Raw genomic sequence first — 7,572 nt, forward strand, 5'->3', positions numbered from 1 at the left:
TCAATAATGAATGATATCCACACTATGTTATAACCCATTAGACAAAATGGTTTTTACCCATGACCCATGAATAGCTAGAATGAATGAGAATAAAGATTAAGAATTAGAAGAAATGTAAGTTTGACACTTAAGCTTCAGCATTTTCTTTTATAAGTGTAGCAAGATTACAAAACAACTATATATGTTGAATACCACAGGATATATAAATTCTTGGATCACATGTCAATTTTCACTTGCATTCTTTACATTATTCCTATAAGTGTACAGCTAAAGTTCATGGTGTACATGTCTAGCTCTAAGCAATGTTATAAAACTAGGTCTAAAAGGCCGAGTACTTCCCAAGTACTCGCTACAAGGTATGTAGTTGAGGCTAGTTTCTTTAACTTCGTCTAGTTGAAAAAAATCGATCAAAGATGGAAAACCTTGGCCAAAATAAAATCTTATCGGTGAAATGGGGCCGCATTTGACTCAAAAAAAATAAAACATAATTCGTATTTCGATAATGTTAAAAGAACAAATATTATTTTTTTAATTAATGATTAGCATTTTTTAGAATATTTTATTATTTAAAATTGTATTTCTCTTATTTTTGTTGATATTTACCAATTTTGTTATAAATATTAGTAAACTTATGATATTTGACATATATATAATATCAAAAAATTAATTTTCTTTATATTTATCATGTCCGAGTACTCCGAGTACACCTAACTCCCCAGTCAGCCGCCTAGGGTCCGCCTAGCAACTTTTGCAACCTTGGCTCTAAGTGGCGTCCATGTTTGTATCATCCCTCTTATTAACAAACCTCAAGTACATTACAATCAGTTTGGATCATCCTTCTTATCAACTCTCCGAATTGCGATACTGAGTGTTATTCAAAATCAAAGAACATACAAATCAAATGTTTAAATAAGATCAGACAGTTGTGTCATGTGTGGTTTGAATATAAAACTAATACAACCACGTGAATTGAGAAAAATACAAATGGGTTTAGAACTCAACTAGAGAACTTAGAACACTACGGATGAGAAGATGTTTTTTTTTTTTTTTTTTTTTTGGCATTCTTAGGTTTTCAGGAGGAACACAAAATAATATGGAGTGATGATACAGAGCCAATAACGACTTCTTTCTGGAATCAATATAAAAACAAGGACAATGAAAGGCAAACAACGTCTTTATGGAATAGGGAAGCCCAAGTGGAGAGTTGAACGGCCAATATAGACAAGCCCATATACATAATAGATAACAAGCTGAAGAGAGAGAGGGGGGGGGGGGGGGTAAAGAGAAAAAAATAATTGGCACAAACATCATATGAATTATAATATGAGATATTGGACTAGGGTCTTGTTAGTCGTCCAGTCCTTCTTTACAGTAACCGGGGTTGATGGTGGATAGATTTCCCGTTCGTTTTAAGGTTGGGTCGATAATAATCCAGTTTAATGTCACCGACTCTATAAGTAGTGGTAATCTTTCTTCACCCACACCCGCAAACTCATCTATCAATTCAAGTCTCGGTCGATAATCAAATATGAATTAAACGACTAACTCTCATTTATATTAATCAAAAAATTAATCTAAATCAAAACTTATTATAACTTTCAAACCCTAAAACTTGGTTGCATCTCATATGTTTCTAGATGAATCCTAACTTGGTTGCATCTCACATATACTTTAATGTCTAACATTAACTTGGTTTATATAGACTAGTCTAACTTGTTATTCAAGACATTACCTATTTTAATTATTAAACAATTAGGAAATATAACCAGCTATGATCGACTTGTCAATTTTGGTCCATTGAGTTCGTCGACTTGTGACTTGGAGTCTGAAATTACATCCAACAACTCCATTGTCAGATTACGTGTAATCTCGTTGTCCCCAGTTGCGAGTTTGGACTGCTCCTCAAAGCTCGCACACCCTAGTTGTGAGTTAACTACTTTTACAAGACACCCGCATAGGATGCTTTTGTGCAAGTAAAATAATTTTTTTTAACCAAACTGCCTAGAAACCCAAATGGTTTTCCTAAACCACCTAGAAATACACTAATGCATGGAGTATCAGCGGCCATTGAATCCTCTTACGTCAACATGATTGGTATGAGACTGAAGCTCTTATGTCAGCACGTTTGGTTGATATATTGCCAGAGAAGATGAGTATTTAACCTCTCGGTGTATCTTAGTTTTTGTTAAGTATAGAAGATTGTTTTAATTTCTCGAAATGAGCATAAAGCCTGACCACATGGATGATGGTCTATTAGTTTTTTCTCTATGATATGAATGCTCCGAGCGAAAGTTTAGTTCTCTAATATCTTCAATTCAAGCTAGGAGTATTTTATTTGATGCTAAATGAGTATTTTAAATGATGCTAAAAGATTGGCTCCCCTGCCTTAACTTCAAATATGAAGGTTACTATACGAATGCACAAAATGCATTCTTGCTTCTTTTTAGTTCACATGTACGTTCCGGACAAGACTAAGCTCAGGCGAAGAATATGTTGGTAATTTCATTCACTCTTCTATTATTCTTTCATTTAATAAGAAGAAACTCTTAATAATCGCACTCACAAGATTGTTGCGTAAACATCTCCGGTAGCAATATCTTAATATCTTCAACCATAATCCAATCCACCAATTCAACTTTTGGTTACTAACCGACAGCAGTTGAGACTGATACAAAAGAAAAGATGGCAAACAAACAATAGAGAAAAATCATGCATCTAACAACTATGCCAAAGCGGTTTTTCACTCTGTCTCTCTAAAAATATAAGGCAAATCATATTTGATATTCTTGTGATTCTCAATGTTAACAAACAACTTATCAATGATTTGAGAACCATTACTAGTCAAACCACTCCGGTCTGATCTGCTAGTGTACACAGTTTTACCAGTCCAGTTCTAAAAACATTGTTTGGAAGTGTTATGGTACAGGCAATATCAAACTCAAAAAATAAATAAGAAAACAAAATGACACAAAGATGCAAATATGATCCATCCTTATATCACTCTTCCTTTTCTCATCTTCTTCATTTCTTACAAACTCCCTTCTCTGGCTTTTCATTTCCTTAACCTCTTCCTTGCTTTCTCGTTCTCTCTCCTTATCATCCACCGCCTTCCTTCTTACGTTATTTTCCCCCAAAATCGCCCTTCGCGACACAACCAAAAAGTCGCTACCGTTCAACCAACAAGTATCCATGTTTAATAACTCCATTTTCACCTCTTTCACAAGCAATTTTTGAACCACACCCAAAGTCACCTGTATTCGACATTCCACCATCTCATTCGGGTCGCATCCAGGCAAAACGGTGACGTAATTGAGAATGATATCTTTACTCACCCAATCTCTTTTTGCAACGGTTGGTTTAATGCTCGATAGGTTGCCCGCTCGTTTCAGGTAGGGTCGATAAGGATCCAGCTTAATGTCACCGATTCTTTTAGATGTGCTAATGTTGCTTTGTCAACACCCGCAAGCACATCGACCTTCATGTCGATTTGTTGTGAGATTCCATGATCTTTGGCTAACTTTATTAATAACTCAGAGGAGAAGAAATCAGTTGTGATGTCAGTGAACTTGACTGTGGAGTATATAATATCGGTTTGGTATCGTATATCGACAGCTGATATGAGTTGTGACGGACAATCTGGTTCTTTTGAATCAGAGATAGATGGACAACAAGTACGGTGGTTGACGTCGGTGATTAGCGAAGGAAATGAGTCTTGGAAGAAAGATTGGTGACCACCAGGGAAGGTGGATATGATGGCATCAACATGTTGATGGGTTATAGAAGGCCACATGCACATGCAAATATGAGACCAGAGATTATGATCGGAGCATAACGAGTGTAGATGGGATGATACGTTGGCGATGGTCGAAAGAGATCGGCCGTCTAATCGTGGTAAGATGTGGTTTTGAATGATGTCCTGTGGGATATCGGCTAGAGTGGGTGCCATGGCTGTGGTGGCCGAGAGCACGAGTGATGGGTTGGTATTTATAAATGAGAAATTTTAAATTTAAAACTAAGCTCTTCAACAAACATTATTTTTTAGAGTTTCATAGCCAAATACTCTTCTAGAATACGTGAAGGGGTCTATATTTAAGTTTAAGGAACTATAAATATAGTTACTAAGAATATGGTTCAAGATCAAATACATTTTATTATTAATATGAGAATAGTGAGAACCGATTTATTGATATTATTAGTTTTGTTTTTATAATTGTTTGTTGTTATTTTTGTTAATTCTTATTCGCTGATTTTCGTTTATGAGACGTTATAAGTATTTGTTGAAATACATTTTGTTGTTATTATTAAGTTTTTTTCTTGTGCTGTTATACGTATTTGTTGTTCTTATTTTGTTGCTGATTTTGATTTTTTTGTTGTTATTACTAGACTTTTTTCATTATTATTATAAATCGTTTCTTATATAGATTGGCATTATAGTTGATATTATTTAGTATATTCTTATTTTTGGTATATTGGTATCGTTCTTACGTTATCATGTTAAGATTATTTTGTATATAACCTTCCCCAAATTCTTACGTGCAAGTAGCAATTTTTAAAGAGCGGTAACGTTTCTATTTCGTTTTTCATTATATTTATGATTGACTATGAATGGTTTTTATTGGCTTCTATTTTAATTTAAGGTTGACACCTCATCTTACGAGTATATGATAGTATGATACCCCACACTTGGACCGGTCAACGATGAACCAGGGTCCCAGACGTGTCCTGACTTACTTTGAAAATTAATGCACTCTCGATATAGCCTGTGATATTTACTTATTTAATCAAGATGCGAATGACTTATTCCCATCCATGCAAATAGGAAAAAAAATTCCAAAAATTGTGTGTTTACAAAAGTGTTTTAAAAAATGTTGTAGCTTTATAAGGAGTTTCACTTTTTTGCTTAACGGTGAAATGAAACCCGGTTTGTGTTTCTTTTTTTTTTTGTTGACTATGATGGATATAACCTGTGTGATACACGAGTGATTTATAAAGAATACAATAAAAAAGTTAAACTTAATCTACCTATACTAATCAAAGAAAATAATTCTGGACACATGGTATTATGAGGTTAACTCTCACTATTAAATTCCCGTCCAAATCACTTCTCTTCTATTGATGGAAAAGAAAAAAAAATATATTATTTCTAAATATAGTATTGATTTTAAATTAAACATACCGTATTAATTGGCTAATATCTATTATTCTATCGTAAACATACTTAATATAAAAAAATAATTATATATATAATAATTACGTGTCATAAATATATTTTTTTTAAAATTAAAATGTATATAAAAGAGTTACGTTTAAAGAGTACACTAACATTTAATTTTTGAGGCATTTTCATATAGAAGAAAACTGTAATAATTTTTTTTTTACTTTTTATAAATATTCAATGTTTAATAAGTCTTAAAAATTATAGACAAATTTTCTATTTCTTATATTTAGTATAAGACTATTGTAACAGTTGAACAACAGTGTGTTTATAAGGACATCATGAAAGCTATTAAAAAAAACAATCTAGTGTCTTTTGTGGTTTATGATTTAGAATTTATGGTATGAAGTGAAAAACATTTTTGTGAAAGACTTTAACTACATCTTTCAGATCTAAAGGCCTCATTGTTTTTAATGTTGCTTCCAGTGGGATTGCTTCATTATTGTATACCGATTGTAGCACAACCCGCTCTCGATTTAAAATTCAAATACATTTGATAATATAAAGCGACTATATTTGTAATACATCTTTCACATAATATAAAGTGACTTAATTATCTTTTATTTTATTTGTATTAAATTATTCATTATAATTTATACATTAGCTTATACCGTGTAATATACGGGGTTCTAAAGCTAGTAATATGTATAATAGCATACCTTATGAATTCATAAGATATAAATAATTTTCTAAAATACATAGATTAGTAAGAATAATTTGTATTTGTATTAGAAAATAAAAATGGAAGGTTGTGAATCTTTAACAATTAAGAAAAAGAGAAGGTTACCATAAATTTATTTTAGTTGAGTTGGTAAACCGTAAATATTTTAAAAATAAGGTGATGAGTTTGATTCCCATCAACAACACATATTTTTCATTTTATCATTCATAAAGTAGAAATTGTAAAAATGAAAACCTATACATTTGACAGTCTATAGAGGGTTTAGTTAAAAGACATGTGGAAAGATTGTGTTGCTTTAATATATAGTAGAGTGTTTCAAAACACCGTATTGATGAGAAATCATGACAAATTGTGGTCTCAACCTTGGTTTGGCATAGAAAATGCAAACCGTGGTATGCAATGCCGGATTGAACCAAAAACTTGTACCCTAATTAATACCGCTATGTAATTTTGGTGGTTTTGATAGTCAAGCCAACTAGCCAAAGTTCAAGGCCGCGATTTGATCTCTTTTTTGCTTTTCTTTCTTTCGAATTCATTGTAAATTTATTGTTGTTATTTAGTGATTTGTATTTTAGTGATCCGTAAACATTGAGATTCTTCATGCAATCATTCGATTTGTATTCAAGATTCTTCTTGAAGTTTAGTTATTCGTGATATTCAAATGTATAGATGTAACATAGTTTTGTATGTACATATATGTATATGAATGTTGATTTGGTACTCTTTCGAGAGACAAATCCAGCATATAAATATTTGCTTCATATATACTACTGTTGTGAGATTAGAAAATGAACCCATGATTATTTTCTGGTTGAAGTAATTCTGATTTGTTATTTTTAGTTGAAAATCATTGAGCCTACCATTTGTTCCATTATAACGATTTTAGTAAAAACTTCCTAACAGTTCGACATGGCAATCAGAAAAACTAGGAATGCATTAGTCGCAAACTTATACCGGGGAATGCATACATCTTGCTAGTTTTGACAGTGTTATCGAATGCGGTTACAACATGGTTGACAACCATCTTGTAACCGTGTTTAGTTGAGAGGTGGCGTCCAGAACACACATGTTTCACTTCAAGTGTGAAGAGGTCACAATCTCCTTAGATACATACAAGTTCTGTGGGGTCTGCCGATTAGAGAATGGTTGCTTCAGGCAATGATACTAGATTAACATTTACTGAGCAATAGTATTTTTGTAGTAAACTATTGGGGTTTCATGTTGAAGAAAATGATTTTAGAAATCAAAAATTAAAATTAGCTCGCCTTAAAGCTGCACTAGGAAATGAGTTTTCATATAGCGTGGTAGAAGATTGAGTTAGGCAAGCAAAAGTGTATATACAACACTTGTTGGGTGGTACTTTGTTTCCTGATTCTTCGGTAGCGGCGTACGTCTCCATTATCCAAATCATTTACAAGATTTAGAAGAATGCGGACAGCTTAGCTGGCCGAGCCCAATGCTTGCTTGCATGCCACTTTTTAAGTTTTTAGAAATTTTACAACTCTTAGTTTTTATCAGAATTGTTGGACAGTAAATTAGTCTCAGGTCTCATAATCCTCTTTCTGCCCTTGCTTTCTACCTCTCTTTCAATATTCCATTCACGAAATTCTTTTAATTCTAGGTTATTAAAGTTACTTTTCATATATTATTTGTAACGTGTATTATTTGTAATTCA

General features: G+C 32.7%; 1 pseudogene; it reads right to left on the reverse strand.

Annotated features, from left to right (window-relative positions):
* Positions 1-2,845: 2,845 nt before the first annotated feature.
* LOC143606722 (putative F-box protein At2g36090) lies at positions 2,846-3,946 on the reverse strand (annotated as a pseudogene).
* Between the last annotated feature and the right edge of the window lie 3,626 nt (positions 3,947-7,572).

Source organism: Bidens hawaiensis, unplaced genomic scaffold, assembly GCF_021521415.1.
Source record: "Bidens hawaiensis isolate Kalapana, Puna unplaced genomic scaffold, B.hawaiensis_p1.1 tig00076773_1, whole genome shotgun sequence".
In the NCBI taxonomy this organism is placed as follows: domain Eukaryota; kingdom Viridiplantae; phylum Streptophyta; class Magnoliopsida; order Asterales; family Asteraceae; genus Bidens; species Bidens hawaiensis.